This window comes from Saccopteryx bilineata, chromosome 8 (genome assembly GCF_036850765.1).
Source record: "Saccopteryx bilineata isolate mSacBil1 chromosome 8, mSacBil1_pri_phased_curated, whole genome shotgun sequence".
Lineage (NCBI taxonomy): Eukaryota > Metazoa > Chordata > Mammalia > Chiroptera > Emballonuridae > Saccopteryx > Saccopteryx bilineata.
The window spans coordinates 66855565-66874902 of NC_089497.1; the positions used below are offsets into that span (position 1 = coordinate 66855565).

General features: G+C 45.2%; 1 protein-coding gene across 2 annotated transcripts in view; it reads right to left on the minus strand.

The window, feature by feature from the left end:
• ST6GAL1 (ST6 beta-galactoside alpha-2,6-sialyltransferase 1) overlaps positions 1–18683 on the minus strand; it is a 180585-nt gene extending 161902 nt beyond the window's left edge. For both annotated transcript variants that reach the window (XM_066241875.1, XM_066241874.1), the window contains exon 1: positions 18391–18683. The gene's annotated coding sequence lies outside the window, so the exon portion shown is untranslated. The remainder of the gene's footprint in view (positions 1–18390) is intronic.
• Positions 18684–19338: the final 655 nt, after the last annotated feature.

The following is a 19338-nucleotide window of genomic DNA, read 5'->3' on the forward strand; positions in this document are numbered from 1 at the left end:
TTTCACAGACGTCTGTAAGTTCACAGAAGAGCAAGGATGGGTCAGTAATAACAAACCCTTCTATGTCATTCTTTCTTTTTTTAAGTTTTTATTTATTGATCTTAGAAAATAGAGAGAAAGATGGGGGGAGGAATGGGACCTATCAGCTCCTAGTAGTTGCTTCTCATATGTGCCTTCACCAGCCAAGCCCGGGGGTTTCCAACCAGCGACCTCAGCATTCCAGGTCGACGCTTTATCCCCTGCGCCACCACAGGTCAGGCAGGCTGTGTTGCTGTTTGAACTTTCTCATCTTTTCGCATCTATGATCGAATTTGAACATAAAAACAAATCTGTAGGTAGACAGCCCCACCATTTTTATGCCCGTTTATGGATAAGGAAATTAAGGAGCTGGGAGACACACAGCGCTGAATAGCAGAGGCTGAACCACAATGTAAACTTTCATTATTTACCTAAGATTTATCTATAAAATTTACATGTCAAATATATTTTAAAGACTTTATTTATTAATTGATTTTACAGAGAAAGGGCAGGGGAGTGAGAAGTATCAACTCATGGTTGCTTCACTTGAGTTGTTCATTAATTGCTTGTCACATGTGCCTTGACCGGGCAAGCCCAGGGTTTTGAACCAGTGAGCTCAGCATTCCAGGTCAGTGCTTTGTCCACTGCGCCACCACAGGCCAGGCTGTCAAATATATTTTATAGTTCATAGATCTATGTGTATGTAAATACATGCATAAAATATATTTATCTATAAAGTATTAACCTAAAAAAATATCTTTTTACATTTGTGTCTTGTACTTTATGTTCACAAGGTTGGCTCAGCAAGTCATAGTACAGAAGAACCATGGGCCTGGGAGGCCAGGCAGTTTAGGGTCCAATTAGTCTCACTATTGTGCAACTTTGCGCAGATAAATCTCTCTGTCTTTTTTATTTTAGATTTTATTTATTCATTTTCTTTTTTTTTTTCTTTTTTTTTCATTTTTTCGAAGCTGGAAACGGGGAGGCAGTCAGACAGACTCCCGCATGCGCCCAACTGGGATCCACCCAGCACGCCCACCAGGGGGCGATGCTCTGCCCACCAGGGGGCGATGCTCTGCCCCTCTAGGGCGTTGCTCTGTTGCATCCAGAGCCATTCTAATGCCTGAGGCAGAGGCCACAGAGCCATCCTCAGCGCCCGGGCCTACTTTGCTGCAATGGAGCCTCAGCTGCGGGAGGGGAAGAAAGAGACAGAGAGGAAGGAGAGAGGGAGTAGTGGAGAAGCAGATGGGTGCTTCTCCTGTGTGCCCCAACCAGGAATCAAACCCAGGACTCCTACACGCCAGGCCGACGCTCCACCACTGAGCCAACCGGCCAGGGCCGTTATTTATTCATTTTCAGAGAGAAAGAGAGAGAGAGGAAAGAAGGGGGAGGAGCAGGAAGCATCAACTCGATATCTGCCTTGACCAGGCAAGTCGGGGGTTTCCAACCAGCGACCTTGGCATGCCAGGTCGACACTTTATCCACTGTACCAGCACAAGTCAGGCTAAATCTCTCTCTCTTAATGTCAGTTTCCCATAAGGATCAGAGGGTTAATGACACCCATTCTGTAAGCTACTGGGCAGCCTAGAGGTATATGTGTCATACCTGGTACCTGTGGACATTTAATGAACAGTAGCTATTCTTTTATACTTCTTTTGTTCTCCAGCCATAACAAATTACACCCCACCGCCCAGACATACTGCATACTTTCACTACTCCAGGCTTTGTGTGTTGACTAACTTCATTCTCAACCTGTCAGAACCCTTCTCATCCATCCTCCAACATCCAGTTCAACTCTCTCTCCTTTGTGAAACCTTCCCCATTGTCCTCTGGGCCCCAACACCCAATTATTCAATTATTATAAAGTGATTTGTTCTGCCTACAGTTTGGTGTTCACATACCGTAATTGACTGCCAACTTCCCCATGAAAAGACACTGTGTTGTTCCATGCTGCTTCCCACACCCTGGTATTAGAATTTAACAATGCCTTTTAGAACAGCCTTAGTGATTTCATTCAAATAAGACCAGCTTATTCTTAAAAAAAAAAAAATCAGTCAATACACAAAATTATACAGAGTTAAATGTCACCTAACATCCCTCCATCCACAAAATGCAGATTAATATCATTTTTCACATGTTTCACAAGGATATAAGTGTAGAGCACGGGAGAATGCATTAAAGAAGAATGGATAGAATTGCTTTGTAAAACAGCTATTTTTTATTTTTAAGCTTTATTTTATTTTAATTCTACAGAAAAGAAAAAGCTGAACTTTTACCACATTCTCCACTAAAAGATATTACTTCCTTAAAGATCCTTCCAAGTTAAAAAAAAAATAATAATAATAATAGTAATAATTGAAAGATTGGAGTCATGACTTTAACACCCTATTTCTACCACTTCCTCCCCAAGTGCCCCACTTCTGTTACATTCTTTTTACTTTGTTACCTTATTTTTTAAGCTTACTGCCCACCTTGCTTAGCTTTGCTCTATTTGAACAGATATTCACCAAATTATCTTAAACAGAGCTTTCCTAAGTTTGCTTTTATTATTATTCTTATTTTTTAAAGAATTTATTTATTGATTTGATAGGGGGAGGGGAGGAGCAAGAAGTATCAACTCATAGTTGTTTCACTGGTTGCTTGTTGTCTGTGCCTTGACAGGACAAGCCCAGGGTCTTGAACCAGCGATCTCAACATTCTAGGTCAACACTTTATCTTCTGCACCACCACTGGCCAGGCCTCAGTTTGCTTTTGCTTAGTCTTTTTCATTATCAAGCAGGTTTTCCTAAGAAGGGTTCATATGTGCTATATTCCCTGAGTTCTTGCATGTATGAGAATGGCTACCTGGCTTACCCTTGGACAGTGATCTAATGTTGTGTAAAAGTCTTCAGCCATGCTGCCTTTCCCTCAGAACTCTAAATATTTCTTCTCCACGTTCTCAAGCTTTTCTTCTGCTGTAGATCGTATCTGAGGCCAACATGAACTTTTCCTTGTGGCAGAGATGAATTACTCCCAATATCCATTTCCTCATTTCCCTTTTGGTAATGGAAAAACCCTGAATTTTAAGAGGGCACCTGGCCACCCAGCTAGAGACATTTCCCAGGCTCCTTTGTGGCCAAGTAGGTCCATGTGACTGTTTTGGTCAATGGAACACAGACAGAAGTGGCAAGTGTTTCCACAGACGCCCTGGTTCCTGTCTTTTAAATCTCTGATTTTCTCTGATGAAATTTTTTTTCTCAGCATATACTGTCATTTTCTTCAAGCCTTCCCTCTCTGTTAGTAATTTAGTTTTCAGTGGATTCTATTTGTTTCTTTAACTTTTTCTCTAATGAGGTTGTTTGGATCCTCAAAATTTTTTTCCCCTGAAGTGAGAAGTGGGGAGGCAGAGAGACAGACTCATGCATGCACCTGACCGGGATCCACCCGCATGACCACTAGGGGGCGATGCTTTACCCATCTGGGGTGTTGCTCTGTTGCAACCAGAGCCATTCTAGCGCCTGAAGCAGAGGCCACAGAGCCATCCTCAGCACCCAGGCCAACTTTGTTCCAATGGAGCCTTGGTTGCAGGAAGGGGAGAGAGAAGAGAGAGGAGAAAGGGTAGAGAAGCGGATGGGCATTTCTCCTGTGTGCCCTGGCCAGGAATCAAACCCAGGACATCCACACACCAGGCTGACGCTCTACCAATGAGCCAACCAGCCAGGGCTCTCAATTTTTCCACTTAGCTTAGTAATTGCCCTTTTTATCTCATTTTGTATTTTTATCATCTTGCCTTGTGCTCTCAAGTTGATTAGCTTTCAATAAACCTTATTTTGAATGAATGAATGAATGAATGAATGAATGATTGAATACCCTTACTGCCTCTCCTTCACAAGAGCCAACTCCAATGCAGAACTTATCCTGGGTGATAGGGAGAATGAGCCACAAGTAACCGATTTATCATTGCATGAGACAAAATAATTTTACTCATTTGTCAGGCCTTCCACCTTCCTTATTCTTCTTATTGTTAAAAGGACAGCTTAAGGCCCACCTGCTTTATTTATTTACTTTTTTAGATTTTGTTTATTCATTTTTATTAGAGAGAGAGTGAGAGGGATACATAACGAGAGAACAGGGGGAGGAGCAGGAAGCATTAACTCCCATATGTGCCTTGACCAGGCAAGCCCAGGGTTTTGAACCGGCGACCTCAGCATTCCAGGTCGACGCTTTATCCACTGCGCCACCACAGGTCAGGCCAAGGCCCACCTGCTTTAGATTCTTCCAATTCACACTGATTCCTCCCTCTCCAGTCCCTAAAGGGCTTCTTTGAACTAAAGATTGACAGGTAATGCCTGGGCTAAATGAACCTGAAACTTTTGAGAAAGGGGCTGAAACTTTCTTATTACACAAGGTTGGGCACATAAAGATGGGGTTTTTTTTCTTTTACGATTTCTGGACTACTGATTTTCTGAATGAAAAAGTAAGTGTAGGAGCTAGGAAGAGGCTTCAACACCAGACCCATTTTTTCCAATTTATCCATAAGTTGGAAAACAGCCTGAGGCAGGCGGAAGAAAGAGGATTCAGCAAAAATATTACCCTTGACAGATTAATAGCGAGGAAACAATTACCTAAACCAGCAATCCAAACCTTCCCAACCTGCTCCTGATGGTGCTGTGGGGGGCTGAGCATGCCTACACTCACATCCAAGCAACTCACTTGCTGTCTGACTTGGAACAAATCACTGAACCTCTCTCAGCCTTTGTGTCCTCACCTATTAACTGGAGATGATAACAATGTGTGCTTTTATGTAGCTATTCCCTCACCACCTCTTGCCTTGTGTATTTCTCTCCAGGAACATCCACCTGTTAGTGATTCCCCCACACATACAACAAGCCATTCTTCACAGCACATCTCTGCTCCTGCAGCACCTTCACCTTCAAATGCCCTTTTCCCAGAGGCTAACAGCAACTGCCATCTAAGGCCCAGTTCAATCCAGGAAGCTTTCCTAAACTTGCTGTACCTTCTTTCCAGCCTTTGTGTACACCCAAATCATAATATTTATCCCACTATATTATAATCAATACTTGCATGTCCACCTTCAATGAAGCTTTTGGAGAAACAGAACTGTGGGAATATTTGATTCTGTATTCTAAAAATGAGCATTGTGCATGAGCTATAGCAAGCACTGAATGGTTGTTGACAAAGTAAACAAAGCAAGGACTCTGAGAGGAAGAAGATAATAAAGGAAGTTTGCCACTAACTTCCAAGGCCCTGCTAAACACACTTTATATGTGTTTGCATATCTACAATGTGTGCTTTTATGTAGCTATTCCCAGTACCTAGCACATAATAGGCACTCCATAAATTTTGATGAACGAAGTACTATCAAGTAACCTTTACAAAAAAAGAAATTATTTAAGAGCCTTTAGAAACACAGCTGCAAGATAAGCCCTTAACAATGTCAATACTAAGTTCCATTCACAAGCTAAAGGCATTAAGGTAGCTGAGCAGTGGTACCCACCAATCGGTGGCCATGCTCACTACCAGTGTTTATTCCAAGTCATAACCAAATAATGAGTACAAGTGGATATCAGAGTTTAAAGGGAAAAAGAAAAAAAAAAAGGCAAATGAGACTTGACACAAACAACTCTGACCAAAAAAGGGAAATGAGCAAATGTGTGCTGGACCCAAATGTCATGCTATTTATGTGACTGTCACTGAGTTCTTCCCATTCATATTTTTGTAGGGGAATGATAGAAACTTTCCACAGCCCCTTTAAGAAGAAATTCAGCCAAGCCCCTAGTGAAGGACAAAGAGTACCAAAGGACTGGGCGCTCTTAGCAGGGAGAAAACCTTAGCATGATGTAGGAAAGAGCTATACCTAATAATACCTGCTTCACTACTTAGCAACAGTGAGTCTTCAGGTGAGTCTCTTCCCCTCTCTGGAACTTAGTTCTCTCAGAAAAATGGAGCTAATGATACCAGGACACCAAATGTTGCTATGGGAACAGGATGAGTGAACACACACAATGCCTCCCCAGACCCAAGACAACGAGCAAAAGCCAGAAGATGGTCAACTTGCCATGTTTCTCTCACCAAGACCTGGCTAAGATTTAAGTCCAAGAGGCTCTTCCTCATCTGCAGGAAAGAAAGGGACAAACACTCAACATGGTGGGTGCTGTCAACTCCAGCTCAGAGACCCTTCTAGAGGTGGCAAAGCGTAGAGTGTTCTTAAAATTAAAGCTGAGTGACGGCTCAGCCCTGTGCTAGGAAAACAAATTTAGAAAGACTGTAATGAAAAAAAACATTACAATCATCCTCCTGGGATGTGTAGGTCTTTTCTGGTTGCCAGATTTTCTGGTCATCTAAAGTGTATGTGATATATTTATTCCTGTGGAAATAATTTATGAATACAGAGTCAAGCAGAGCTGAAGCCAAGGACAGACAAGAGGAGTGTTGCCAAGACCCAGGGGACTCAATGTCTAAGTCTCCTTTGAAGGTTTCCGTTTTATTTCACCTTAACAGAGCAGGTGAAAACTGCTTCAGTTACATCATGCCTAACTTGTCCCACTCAGTCAGTCTGACTTTGTATCTTTCTGCTTCTTGCCTTATAGCCCTAGAGTCATAGGTTCTCAAAGTTGGAAGGGGCATTTTAGGTCAACCACTACACAAAGCAAGAATCCTCTGATGGCAAACACCTTCACTTGCAACTTTTACTTGATTATCCCCATGACAGGAAGTCCACTCTCTTGTGAGATAGCTCATTCTATGAGCAATGGCTGGGCAGTTTAGCTGAGTAAGTTCTTCCTTATCTGTCAGCCTGCGTCTCCTCCCCTCCGCTGGGCTGGTTCTCCTCTCTACAGTAGCCACTCAGTGTGACTCTAATCCTTCCTCTACATGAAGAAGGTGCCTCTTGTTTTATCTCCTGCAGGCTAGAAAGCCCCAGTTTCCACACTGATTCCACCTCCTCTATGGTATCTGAAACCTCAGCTTCTAAAATAGCCCATTTTGGAAGGCTTCATCTTATCGTGTCTGTATTGGACCCAGGGAAACATAATGTTCCAGGTGGGTCTGAACCACCTGACAGCAGAGCAGAACTGGCACAGTCCCTCCTCCAGAGCCTGCCATTAAATACTCCTCTCCTTGGCTTCTCTCTCCTCCCACATTCCAGTTCCAGTCCTCCCATTAGGTCCCCAGTGACACTGGGAATAGAAACAAACTTGAAGTGCCAGAGACAGTGGAAAAAGGAGGAGGTGATGACGCAGCTAGATTTCTTGCCCTGACAGCCAAGGGCACCCAAACAGGCAGGCTGCCTCCAAAAATAGGTTTCCATCCAAATAGTCACTCTTAGTAACTTCCTGGGGACCCTTCATTCCAGCTCGCCAGGGTGTGGGCCTTGGCATGCATGCACCCACTCTCTTACCACACTTCCCGGAGTTTGATGGACTGGCTTTCTTTTGCCACGGACATTTACAATCATTGTTCTACACATCCAAGGTCTAAATACACTTAGAAATATATATTTTTAAGATTTTATTGATTTTCGAGAGGAGAGAGAGAAAGAGAAAGACGGGGAATGGGGGCAGGGAGAAAAAGCAGGGAGCATCAACTCATAGTTGCTTCTCTTATGGGCCCTGACCAGGCAAGCCCAGGGTTTTGAACCAGCGACCTCAGCGTTCCAGATCAACACTCTATCCACTGCACCACCACTGGTCAGGCTAGAAATATATGTTTATGTAAACAGATTAATGTTTGTCAACAGGAGCCTGGTGAAGTAAACACATCAATAACATAGAAGGTGCTGTGGCTGTGAAAAAAGAATGTGTACACACTGATATGGAAATACCTCGAGTACACCCACAGTGAAGTGAAAGAGGCAGGTTTGTAACATGGCAGTCATAATGTAATCCACTTACTGAATTTCTAAAATGTATCTTCACATAACCATGAACACAACATAAATGTATACAGCAGATGCTAAAGGACCCCCAACAAACTATAAACAGTAGTCACTTCAGAGTGAAGTAGGGTTGGGAAAATGAAGGCAAAAGAGAGGGGGTGAAACTTTACCTTTTCTGAAGTTTCTAAAAGCAGACAGATTTCATTTATTATTTGTGTGAAGAAGCTCCCTGACCTCTATCTTTCACCCTGTGCCATTTGATGATCCCAGAACTGGAAGGACCTAGAGAACTGAACATTGAGTCCCTGATGCGGCATGCCCGGGGTGGCACACTTCTTGCCCAAGGCCACACAAGTGACAGCAGGAGAATGCCAAGTCACAGTGCAGGCCCTTACATAATGAGAGTCCCAATGGATTAAAGAGAGGGCTTTAATTTAATTACTAAATCAAACCAATATTTCTGTTAGCTGAATAAAAAATTTCTACTTGGGCCTGACCACACAGTCGCACAGTAGATAGTGCATTGGCCTGCGATGTTGGAAAACCCATGTTCAAACCCTGAGGCTGCAGGCTTGAGCGTGGGCTCATCCAGCTAGAGCACGGGGTTGCGGGCTTCAGCATGATCATAGACATGACCCCATGGTCACTTGCTAGAGCCCAACACTGGCTCGGCTGGAGCCTCCTTGTTCAGGCACACATGAGAAAGCAATCAATAAACAACTAAGGTGCCACAACTATGATGAGTTGATGCTTCTCATCTCTCTCCCTTCCTGACCATCTCTATCACAAAAAAAATAAATAAATAAATAAAAAAAATATATATATATATATACACACACACACACACACACACACACACACATATACATACTTGGGTGCAACAGTGAGTTAGAAAAGACCAAGACTCATCAAAATCAGGGTGGGAGAGGAAAAGCACAGGCACAGGTAACAGGACACTACCTTCTCTGGGCTTTCTTCCCCTCAGCCATAAATCAGAGGTAAGGGACAGAGTGAGAGGGGGTGAGAGGGATTTGCAAGCACATGGTGCTCTGCATTCTAAGTGCTCCTCTGAGCCATGACCACATTTCAGAATGAGAGGCTGGTAGCAACACTACCCGAAAGCATTCTGCTACGGAGGGGCCATCAGTCTCTGACCTCAATTCCATGTGAACACTCTGCTTCTCAGGAAGAGAAGGCTGGGTTCAGGTCTGACTCTTGCCCAACTAACCAACTAATATGGGGTTGCTGGGCTGTCGTGTGGATTGCCTCATTTGATACTCAGCAAATGTTCTCAAAGAAGTTCAGAAGTCACCTACAAAAAGCTTACTACTGCCTGACCAGGTGGTGGCGCAGTGGATAGAGCGTCAGACTGGGATGCGGAAGGACCCAGGTTCGAGACCCAGGGGTTGCCAGCTTGAGCACGGGCTTATCTGGCTTGAGCAAAAAGCTCACTAGCATGGACCCAAAGTCACTGGCTCGAGCGGGGGTTTACTCAGTCTGCTGAAGGCCCGCGGTCATGGCACATATGAGAAAGCAATCAATGAACAACTACGGTGTCGCAACGAAAAACTGATGATTGATGCTTCTCATCTCTCTCCGTTCCTGTCTGTCTGTCCCTATCTATCCCTCTATTTGACTCTCTGTCCCTGTAAAATAAATAAATAAATAAATAAATAAATAAAAAATAAATTAAAAAAAAGCTTACTACTGGTTAAGAGTGAAACCTTTATGCAAAATCAGGTCTCCTGACCCTAAATTCAGTGTTCTGTGGGTTGGACCCCTGGTCAGGGCACACACTGGAAGCAACCAATGAATGCACAACTAAGTGAAACAACAAATGAACACTTCCCTTCCCCCTCCCCTCTTTCCCTTCTTCTTTCTGTCTCTTGAAAAAACAATCAATAAATAAAAAATAGAAAAAATTAAGCCCTGGACAGATAGTTTGGTTGGTTGGAGCATTGTCCTGAAGCACAGAGGTTGCCGGTTCGATCCCCAATCAGGGCACATACAGTAACAGCTCAATATTCCTGTCTCTCTCTTGCTCTAAAAATAAATAAATAAATAAATAAATAAATAAATAAATAAATAAATAAATGTATTCTGGGTGGAATATAAAGTTATAAATCAGTCATGGTTTTAATCAATTGTTCAGGATAAATGATTGTATATGGGAGTTCATTACACCATTTTGTGGGTTTGAAATTTTCCATAATAAGACTTTTTAAATAATGCATCATGTAAGTGTTCATTTTTCTCTCAATTTGTCACCTGGTAGGAGGTTCCATTTTAATTAACTTTCTGCCTGCTATCATGATAAGAAAAATATCAGGACCAAAATTTTCTGCAGCTTGTGAAAATCCCAATTGTAACAATAACAGCTGTCACTTACTGAGTGCTTCCTGTATATCTGGCACTATACTGGACTCTTGCTATGATTTTATTTAATCCTTGCAATTGCCCAGTGAGGCAAGAGAGCTGAAGTACCTTGTCCAAGTCTATACTAGTGGTAATTTATTAAATCCTAAATTACTTGTGCTCTTAATTTCTACTGTTCCCACAAGATATATACTTCAGTACTTTAAGACTTTATATGTAAGTCCTGGCCAGTTGGCTTAGTGGTAAAGCATCAGCCTGGCGTGTCAATGTCCCAGGTTTGATTCTTGGTCAAGACACACAGGAGAAGCACCCATCTACTTCTCCACCCCTCCACCCCTCCACCCCTCACTTCTCTCTCTCTCTCTCTCTCTTCCCCTCCTGCAGCCATTGCTCCATTGGAGCAAGTTGGCCCAGGGCACTGAGGATGGGTTCATGGCCTCTACCTCAGGCACTAAAAAGAGCTTGATTGCTAAGCAATGGAGCAATGCTCCAGATGGGTGGAGCATCGCCCCCTAGTGGGCATGCCAGGTGGATCCCGGTTGGGTGCATGTAGGAATCTGTTTCTCTGCCTCCCCTCCACTTATAAAATAAAAAACACAAAAAAACTTTATTTGTAATAGAGATTAAACCCATGAAGTCTTTAAAAATGAAATACCCTTTTAAAGTGAGTCTCAGTAATTCTACTTTACGATCTTATTCACAAACATGTTTATCTCAGAGTTTATTACAATAGGGAAAAAATTAGTAGTTTGACTATACAGTGGTGGCCTTTCTCCAGGAAGACTTCCTTCCCCACGGCTCCAGTCTTGGGGAGCTGACTTTCCTCTTGGTCCACAGCATCCTACACTGATCTCTGTTACCCTGACTCTCCCATCCTACTGTGAGCTTCTTAAAAGCTGAGCTCTTCTTATACACCTTTGGTTTAGACTGGGCATTTGAATGTGTGAGAATTAATAAGTTCCTTATTTAACACATAGAAACTGAACACTGGGATGTTAAATACGGTGTTGGTGGTCACAAGAGCAGGACTAGAACCCAAGGTCATGTGCAGGAGGACCCTTCCCCCTCCACCTTAAACTAAAGACTTCTTTTATAATAAAATTGGCAGATGTTTGCCAAACAAACAATCTAATAATAAGAAAAAAAAAAGAATACCTGAACAAATACTTCTCCCAGGAAGACATATAAATGGCCAACAGATATATGAAAAGATGCTCAACTTCATTAGCTATTAGGGAAATCAAATCAAAACTACAATGAGCTAGCCCTAGCTGGTTGGCTCAGTGGTAGACATTGGCCTGGTGTGTGCATGTCCCATGTTCAATTCCCGGTCAGGGCACACAGGAGAAGCACCCATCTGCTTCTCTACCTCTCCTGGCTCTCAATTCTCTCTCTCTCACTCTCTTCCCCTCCTGCAGAAATGGCTCAAGGGAGTCGGCCTCTGGCACTGAAGATGATTCCATGGCCTCACCTCAGGTGCCAAAATAGCTCAGTTGGCAAGCAATGGAGCACCACCTCACATAGGCAGAGCACTGGTCCCAAACAGGGTTTGCCAGTGGACCCAGTCAGGGTGCATGCGGGAGTCTGTCACTTAGCCTCCCTGCTTCTCACTTCAGAAAAAAAAAATACAATGAGCTACTACCTCATACCTGTTACAATGGCTATTATCAACAAGGCAAGGCCCTGGCTGGTTGGGTCAGTGGATAAAGTGTAGGCCCAACATATGGACATCCCAGCTTCAATTCCCAGTCAGAGCACACAAGAGAAGTGACGGTCTGCTTCTCTCCCCCTCCTCTCTCTTCTCTCCCTCTTCCCCTCCCACAGCCAGTGGCTCAATTGGTTTGAGCATTGGCTCTGTATGCTGAGGATAGCTCAGTTGGTTTGAGTGCATCAGCCTCAGGCACTAAGGATAGCTCAGTTGATTCAAGCATTAGCCCCAGAGAGGGGTGGCTGAGTGGATCCTGGCTGGACACAAGCAGGAGTCTGTCTCACTATCTCCCCTATTCTCACTTAAAAAAAAATAGAAAAGCCCTCAGTGGTAGAGCGTCGGCCTGGTGTGCAGGAGTCCCGGGTTCGATTCCCGGCCAGGGCACACAGGAGAAGCGCCCATCTGCTTCTCCACCCCTCCCCCTCTCCTTCCTCTCTGTCTCTCTCTTCCCCTACCGCAGCCAAAGCTCCATTGGAGCAAAGATGGCCCGGGCGCTGGGGATGGCTCCATGACCTCTGCCTCAGGCGCTAGACTGGCTCTGGTCGCGACAGAGCTATGCCCCAGATGGGCAGAGCATCGCCCCCTGGTGAGCGAGCCGGGTGGATCCCGGTTGGGCGCATGCGAGAGTCTGTCTGACTGCCTCCCCATTTCCAGCTTCAGAAAAATACAAAAAGAAAAAAAAAATTTTTTAAATAGAAAAAAGTTAATAAAAATTTTAAAAAATTAAAAAACAAGACAAGTAATAACTAGTGTTGGAGAGGCAGTGGAGAAAAAGGAATCCTCATTCACTGCTGGTAAGAATATAAAATGGTACAGTCACTATGTAAAACAGTATGGAGGTTTCTCAAAAAATTAAGAATAGAGTTAACCAAATAATCCAACAACCCTCTTCTGGGTTATCTACCTGAAAATTTTGAATCTATTCACAAAGATATATGCATCCTTAGGTTCACTGCAGCATTATTCACAGTGGCCAAGACATGGAAACAACTGAAACATCCTTCAATAGGATAAAGAAGTCATGGTAATGATACACAGTGGAATATTACTCAGCCACAAGAAAGACGAACTACTGCCATTTGTGACAACATGGATGAACCTTGAGAACATCATGCTAAGTGTAGTAAGTCAGACAGAAAATGTTAGGAACCATACGATTTCACTCATATGTGGAATACAAAACTAAAAGCAACAAATGAATAAACAAGAAAAAAACCCCGCATAGCCACAGACAACAGTATGGTGGTTACCAGAGGGAAGGAGGTAGTGTGGGAAGTAAAGGGTAAAGGGGTCATATATATAGTAACAAAAGATGACTTGACTTTGGGTGGTGGGCACACAATGCAATATACAGAGCATGTACCATAGAAATGTATACTTACGGCCCTGGCCGGTTGGCTCAGCGGTAGAGCGTCGGCCTGGCGTGCGGGGGACCCGGGTTCGATTCCCAGCCAGGGCACATAGGAGAAGCGCCCATTTGCTTCTCCACCCCCCCCCCCTTCCTCTCTGTCTCTCTCTTCCCCTCCCGCAGCCAAGGCTCCATTGGAGCAAAGATGGCCCGGGCGCTGGGGATGGCTCCTTGGCCTCTGCCCCAAGCGCTAGAGTGGCTCTGGTCGTGGCGATGCCCTGGAGGGGCAGAGCATCAGCCCCTGGTGGGCAGAGCATCGCCCTTGGTGGGCGTGCCGGGTGGATCCCGGTCGGGCGCACGCGGGAGTCTGACTGTCTCTCCCCGTTTCCAGCTTCAAAAAGAAATGTATACTTGCAACCTATATAATTTTATTAACCAATGTCACCCAATAAATTTAATTTTTTAAAAAGGGCTGGTGTTTGAATGCTTAAGGCAGGGATGAGAAATGGGGAGGAAGCTAGAGGCTCCTTCCTCTACAAATCCTCATAAAAGTGATCAGATCCCATGAGACTACATGAGCTTGGAGCTGTTGAGCAGCTGACGTGGGTGATGAATGAATGCATCTTTAATGCAGATGCAAACTCTGAAATGTATGTATGAGAAGGTTAAGCAAGAAAAGCAAGAGATAAGAGATAACTGCTCAGACAGTGTGTTCTCAACCATTTAGAAAAAAACTAATAAAATTTTAAAATAAAGAAAAAGAAGAAAAATTGCCAAATATTAACAGTCATTGCCTTTGAATAATGGAATTATTTTTTCTGTTTCTCTGCACTTTTCTCTACTCTCCCATATTGTCCTCAATGGACATGTTTTATTCTCATAATCAGATAGATAAACAAAGTCTAAATCACCAAATTAATTCTGAATGCTAACCTGACCCTTCTAGTAATGACTTAGAAAATCACCCCAGTATTCAATGTGAAACTATGTTACTGTTACATATAAGCCCATGAAAAGTACATTTATTAGAGTCAGAATACATGTAGCATACAAACAGACAGCATGAAAAATGTTTTCTTCCCAATTCAGTTCTTATTGAACAAATCACTGACAGCAGGTCTGAGCTAATTCTCAGGACTTTAATGTTCCAGAAGATTACTATAAAGATTACTATAAAACTTCATTAATGAAGTTTTCCTGTCATTTAATTTTTTAATCCTACCATATCCTCACATTTATAGAGAGCCACATTTTTGTTGAAGCGTTCTCTCTTACACACTCATTTTACCATCTGCTATTGCTCCTTCAGGTCAATATTGAGATAAATTAGATCTATTTTCTGAGGGCAATTGCTAAGGGAGGATCCAAATGTGTTCTGAACAAGGATGGAGATGCAGAGAATGGGTCATGTTCTTTACAACTCCAGGCTGAGAACAGGACACTCTCACCCAACCCACTTGCTTGTCAATAAATACAAAATGAATGAATGAATGAGTGAATGAATAAAATGACTTTGGGTCCACTCAATGGGCCTGAAAGTTCTGGGGGCGGTTTTATTATTTTTATTACCAAGTTTATTTACCTTAGAGTCATGCACACTTCACAACTATCCAAAGGCCCCCTGCACAGTTTGGCAAACATTCACATCTTTTCGTGAGTAGGTAGGGTCTTCTGGAGCATAGGGCTTACTTACTCTCTGGGGTTGCTTTCCCTGAAACATCCCCTACCACTTAAAAAGCCTGAGGAGTACCCAAGCCTGCCACAAGGTCTGAACAATGCTAAGCATGGACTCACCACCTCCCCAGGAGATAGATGCGTGCATGTACTTCCCCTCACATTATACAATGCAGATGCAGCCTGCTGGCTCTCAAGGAGTCCCAGGGAGAGCAGGGGTGACCCAAACCTGCTCCTCTGACTCTGAGGCTCGAGCGTCCTCACCCCACTGGAACGGTGCAGACACTGAACGGAAGGGACTCCCACTGTACAAAGAAGGAAACTGGAATCCAAGAAGTTCAGTAACACAAAAAGCTAAGCGGGGTCTCTCTCTTCTGACTTTTTGCTGCCTTTATTTTATTATAAGACTCGAAGCAGCTCCCTACTGAGTAAAAAGGTGTATGTGGTAGCCCAGGGCAAGAGTAAAGCCAACCACTTAGTAAACAGTAAAGAAAACTGATCCCCAATGATAACCTCACCAAATTTCCCATTGGGATCTATGGCTTTGTTTAATAACCAAAACCTATCTGAATCCTTAAGGAATTGATTTTCTGACTTAAAGAATGTTGTTGCCTGACCTGTGGTGGTGCAGTGGGATAAAGCGTCAACCTGGAACACTGAGGTTGCTGGTTCGAAACCTTAGGCTTGCCTGGTCAAGGCACATATGGGAGTTGATGCTTCCTGCTCCTCCCCCTTCTCTCTCTCTCTCTCTCTCTCTCTCTCCCCTCTCTCTAAAAATCAATAAAGATTTAAAAAAAAAAGAATGTTGTTATAACAACCATCATAACTTTTACTTTCCTGTGGCATACCTACAACAACTCTTTTGATGCAACTGTTTCCCTTCTATGTAAAAAGAGGCATTAAAGAAGACACTGTTGCTGAGTGTCCTTAGGCAAGTAATTTCTCCTCTGTGGGCTTCAGTTTTCCCCTTTGGAAATAACAGGGTGTGACCAGATGATTCCTGAAGTTCCCTAGGCCCAGTGGAATTACCTAAAATGAAACACCCTGAGGCCTGACCTGTGGTGGCGCAGTGGATAAAGCGTTGACCTAGAAATGCTGAGGTTGCCAGTTCAAAACCCTGGGCTTGCCTGGTCAAGGCACATATGGGAGTTGATGCTTCCTGCTCCTCCCTCCCCCTTCCCCGCCCCTCATTCTCTCTCCTCTCTAAAACTTAATAAGAAAGTAAAAAATAAATAAATAAATAAATAAAATAAAATGAGACACCCTGGAAACCCTAAGAAAAGAAACAAACTGTAGCCAGGAGACAACAGGGACAGGGCAGAACAGCCTGTTAGTGTTGGGGAAACCCAGACTCTTAATGTTTTTTTGGTTTTCCAACTTTTCTTCTGCCAAATACAAAAATAAGCGGCTACTGACATTGGAACTCTCATTAAAAATAAAAAAGTTTAATTAAATAAAATCAATGGAAACGATGCTTTGTTCTCCTGCAAATGACTTAGGAGTAGCCAGCTAAGAGAGAGACACTTTCTTCCCAGTGGGGCTGATGTCAACAGCCCATGCTTATGCCCAAACAAAGACCTTCTGGCACAGGGATGAGAGGCAAAACATCTAAGTCTCCACAGTTGGCCCTATTCCACTGTGAGGGGAGGGCGCAGCCAGGAGAGAAAAATAACTAAGCTTATGAAAGCCTAGAAGAAGAGTAAGGAATGACTAAATCTATCTTTTTCTCAAATGAATAAAGAACTCTTGAAAGGGATAATGGAGGGGTGCAGCTCTCAATCTGAAATACTTCTTTGTTTAACTCTTCTGCCTGAAGCCACTGCCTTCTAAGCCAAGCACAAACTCTGAATTTGCCTTCAGCTGTCGGCCTGGCAGTATGCAGTGTGGGAGTTGGGAGACTCAGACGCAAGTCCTGTCTCTGTCCCAGATTTCAGTTTAAACTTGGACATGTGGCTGAACTCAACAGGTTTCCATTTCCCACCTGTACAATAAGAAGTTCAGTGGATGCTCCCTAGACTCTCAGTAACAGAGGTGTGAGGCTGGAGGCTCCCACTTCTCCCCAGAGACAGGTTAATCTCCTGCGGTCCTAGCCAAGCTGAAGCCACAACTCAATTGCTCAGCAAGCACGCTAAAGTAGCGGTGCCTACATTCCTACTCCCACAATCTTTGCAGTTTACTCCTGCACCAACACCATCACCTAAAAGGCCAATTCATCCTCCCAAACATCTTGCTGCTGTCTGAACAGGTCTAATTAACCAAAAGCTGCAAAGCTGAGCTGAGCACATGTAAGTAACAGCAACAAAAAAGCAAGGCAACCAGCATGAGGCCTCTCTTTCCAATCTGAGTTCCTCTCAAACTCGAATAGAACTGAGAATAATATTGTCCCCACTTAGAACAGGAAGACTCGGCTGGCCTTTCTGGTAAAAATGCATAACAAGACAAAAAGGGCCAATGACACCCGTGGAGGCTAGACGTACACAAAGAAAAGCGCAAGCAAAATGCAGAACTGAGCTGGGCGCTGTTTAAATTGAACCGTTCTTCCCGCAGGCTTCAGAGGCGCTGAGACTTCCCACCAGAGACAATGGGGGTACCAGGCATAGTCTTTTTGTGTGTGTATGAGGGACCCATAGAGCCTTAATTCAACCCCCATCCCTAAGACACCTCCGTGAGGTGGAAGTAAGGGGTTGTCCTCATTTCTTCAAGTAATATACTACCTCCGGGGACGAATTCGGCCTGCAATAATCTTTTCGTAGCTGATTTCTCCTTTCGTTTTGGTCCGATGCCCAGGTGGTACCTTGTAAATGTATCTGCTGACCTCCTCCAGCAAGTGGCGCCCCCAGCGCGGCTCCCTACCCCTGAGCTGAGACAATGGCCGGGTTTCGCAGGGCGGCTCCTAAGGGTTTGGCGTGCTCGGGGATCCCAGAGCTGGGCCACGTGCATTTGTTATGGTGCCTGTGTCCCCACCCCGCGGGTGAGGTAGGGGAGGCTGTTTCCAGGTCTGTGAACCCAGCAGGCAGGATCCGAAGGAACCCGGAAGCTGCAAGGCGTCCTACCCTTTCTTACCGCTGATGCTACGGAAAAGCAGGGTGCCTGGTGGCAGAGCGCACGTGGGTTTGTTGTGGGTACGCAGGACTCCGGAGCTGGGGGAGAAACCGGGGCGGCCCCTCGACCAGGACAGGAACAAAGACACCCCCAGACAAAAGGTGGCCAGCAGAGGAGGTGACTGAGGTGGCGCTGGACACCCATCCCCTGCCCCTAAGCACGCCTGGGCTCCGTCGCTCCCGTCGTCCCCTCCTGCGCCCCAACGCATCACTCGTCCCACATCCCTCCTCCCGGGGGAGGCGGAGCGACCCCCCAGGCTGCGCTGCGGCCCACCGCACCCCTACTCACTCGCTGCGCGCCGGCCGCGCGGAGGCTGCGGCTGCTCCGCCCGCTCAACACCCCGGCGGGCCGACAGCTGGCTCCCTTTGTTAGCGCTGGGCAGTGCCCCAGGCGTCTTCCCCGGGCCCGCGCAGCCCAGCACTCCCCGCCCCAGGTGCCGCAGGACTCGGTCCAAGGCCAGGGCTGGAGAGCCCCAGGGCTGGGAGCCCCCCGTGGAGTCCTCAGAGGAAGGAAGGTCTGCTGGGAAGGAGCGGGAGAGGGGATGAGGAGCGGAGGGGACTGGGGAAGGAGGGAAGAGGAGCGTGGTGGAGGGGCGGGGAAGCAAGCTGTCTCCGTTATGCAAATAGTCAGGAAGACTTCGTTTGTCCCCTGCCACAGGGATCCCAAATCGGTCTGGCCCCCTGGAGGTCGCTAGCAAGCAGGCTTGGGGATTAGGGGTGCCTGGTTAGGGTACCGCGTGACGTTGGGACACTGCCTCGAGAGAGGAGGGCAGACCTGAACAGGGGGGAGGGGAACGCGGCGGGGCAAGGATCCCGAAATGCTGGCCCTGCCCCCAGGTCCTGAAGGTTGAATCCGGCCTCTCCCGCTTTTTTGTCCTGATAAGCGGGAACTATAATCCTGGCTGGGCTACCGACTGCGCAAGCCTGAGTCATTTAAACTCTCTGCGCCTTAAAGTCTTCTTATGTCGAGTATGAAGCAACAAAATATTTCAGAGTTAGGCAAGAATCGCCCAACATCGGGTGTCGCACGTACTAGGTGCTCTCAAACAAAGCAGATACCGAAAGGAAGGGGTGTGGTAGAATCCCCAGGGCGTCTGCAGGCTGGTGGGCCAGCAGCCTCAGGTAGGTAGGGTGGTCCCGAAGGAAGGGAGTAGATTACTTCTCTTCAAGGGAGCTGCTAGAGGAAAAACGAGAGGAAACCGCGTGTTGAGCAGGGGCCACCGGCCACATAATGGCC